Below are 2,781 nucleotides of genomic sequence, written 5' to 3' on the forward strand. Positions count from 1 at the left end.
CCACATAGAAACATTTACAAGAAGATCTTAGAAATCTCAATGTTTGAAGACACAGAATATTTGTCCATGAAGATGCTTCTGATTAGTATAATTAACAGCTAATCCTTTCAAAAGGGAAAAAGAGGTTAGATTGTTACAATTTGTTTCTCTCTTTCACGAATAACCTCCAATCCCGGCCACTCCTGCACTCTCAATCTACTTGGTTCAACGTCAAAATAGACACAAACATATCCAATCAAACGCTACCCACACAACATTTCAAATGACATGAGGGATCCATTTAGTAGTTATTTTTACGGGGAATTTTTGTCAAAAAAAAATGTAAAATGACAAAATTGTCCCTCTAAAAATAATTAAGCAAAGGGCGAAACAACCACCCTCCATCCATCCAATACACACAAGAAATATCCCACCACTGTCGTCTATCTTAGCCTTTCCTTTTTTCTTTCTTTTTATTTTTTTTATTCTCCAAAGCCAATCAATTGACATATAAATATCCCTTAATATCAAATGAACCAGCTCAAAAAAAAAAAAAAAAAAACTCGAATTACACATTATTTACCTCAACTTCATCAAAATTTTCTTCCCCAATCACAAACATGAAATTAATCGTGGTCTCCATGAAAGATGCAGTGCCGTCAGCCGTGTATATTAGAAGAAAGCATAAAAATTCATAAAATAGACAATCTTCAACTACAATTATTTCACAGCAACCAGCAAAGAGGTGAAAAAAATTGCACGAGGCGAGAGCGAAGCTGGAAACAGAAAAGGAGCTATCCTCCTATACATATTACATACCTCCGACGGCGAAGCTGGATTATTGAGATCGGCGAACCTCTGTTTCGATCCGACAGTGAAGCTCTCCGATCCATGGGCGTTCTCTCTCTCTCACACTCTCTCACTTGTGGACTTGAAAAGCTCTCTGTGGTTGACTTCAAAAGGAGATGATTTATACTAATACAAATTAAAGTCCTGGATGTTGAGCTAAAATATACAAAACGAGGTGCATGGTTACAGATGCCAGAATATCGGTTCTTTTGGTGGGTACCATACGTGGGCCCAACTGAAATAACTATTGGAAGGAGCATCTGATGATCTCTATCAATTGAAAAGAAATCACAAACTCGTAAGAAAAATTGAATCGAAATGTGGAGATGGAATAGGATAGATGGGATTGTGGGATTGTAAAAACAATCAATTTATTACATTACTATTAAAGGAAACCCCTTGTCCAACACAAGAAATGATACCCACGACAAACAAAAACACTTAAAACACACATTGCTTGCAAAATAAAAACAAAGTAGGTCTTTAGCAAGACTTTTCGCGTGCACCCTTGAAGCTAAAAACAGAACAAACACCTACGGAGACTTTTCCTTTCTTCAACCCCATGACAAACAAAGACACGTTGCAAACGAAATAAAAATACAAAAACAAATTAGACAAGGATCGATCCATGGAGGAAGGCTGGGTGTACGTTAATTTGTGTAATTAATTGGAGCTCCAAGAAGCTGAAGACGGTCTCTGTAAGAGACTGCAATCATGAAAAATCTTGTCCTCTGCCCGCACCTGACCTCATAAAAGATAACGGTGTCTCCTGCCCGTAGCTGCTTCTCTCGAGCAAACTTGATCCACCCTTTGCCGAGATAAGCTCTTCCATCAGTTCTAATTGTACGGAAACCCATTTGCCAGGACTTCATTTGAACGTCACAGAAAGTGATCACTTCACTTCCATTAATGTTTGCTGGGGAGAATCTGGCTGCATGTGGCTTCGGTATATAAAGCCTATAGCCTCCTCTTCCTTGGACGTCATTTGGTGCCAACGTCTTCTTAAACACCACTTCACTCTCGTAGTCCCTGCACATACATTTCGGACATACTTTTTTGTTTTCATGATCTTCACATGGAGGAGGCCATGCAGGATAAATCCCATTGGAGGCTGAATATGCATCTCCTGCGGTTGCTGCCATGCCCCAATTCAAACTTTGAGTTCGCCTATAATTGTCAAATTGGAGGAAAAACAGCAAACTATTAAAAATTAAAACAAACGCTTAGAATAAGTTCTGAAATCATTTACAAAAACAATCAGTAACACATTATAAACAAAAGTTTGACAAATTCTATCTATCTCAGTTTTAACAAAAAAAAAAAAAAATTGATGAAGCCATCAAATCATATAAATCTTACCTCTAAACTGAACAACGTTTAAATATTGAATGGTTATTATGAGTATGGGTCTTCGGGAGTCGACCGATATGTATATATATACACCCCCAGAGGAAAGTGATCCTTGGGTGGGACCCAGGTTTATACACGTATGTGTGCAGAGGAAAATAATCCATACGTGTATAAACCTGGGTGGGTGTGCAGAGAAAATAAATCATCCTTGGGTGGGACCCCAAGGAGACAATCCTTGGGCACCCAATTAGGGTGGGTGTGCAGAGAAAATAAATCATCCTTGGGTGAGACCCCAAGGAGACAATCCTTGGGCACCAGGAGGGCACAATCATCCTTGGGTGGGACCCCAAGGAGACAATCCTTGGGCACCAGGAGGTGCTCTCCTTGCACCATCCTTGGGTTCCCACCCAAGGATGATTTATTTTCTCTGCACACCCACCCACCTTAAATTCTCTGCACACCCATACGTGTATAAACCTGGGTGGGTGTGCAAAGAAAATAAATCCTCTGTGTGTATAAACCTGGGTCCCACCCAAGGATCACTTTCGCTTTAAAATTTTCGTCAAATAACGATGATAGCACTATTGCCGCTACGCGCTATTA

The sequence above is a fragment of the Corylus avellana genome, chromosome ca11 (genome assembly GCF_901000735.1).
Source record: "Corylus avellana chromosome ca11, CavTom2PMs-1.0".
Taxonomy (NCBI): domain Eukaryota; kingdom Viridiplantae; phylum Streptophyta; class Magnoliopsida; order Fagales; family Betulaceae; genus Corylus; species Corylus avellana.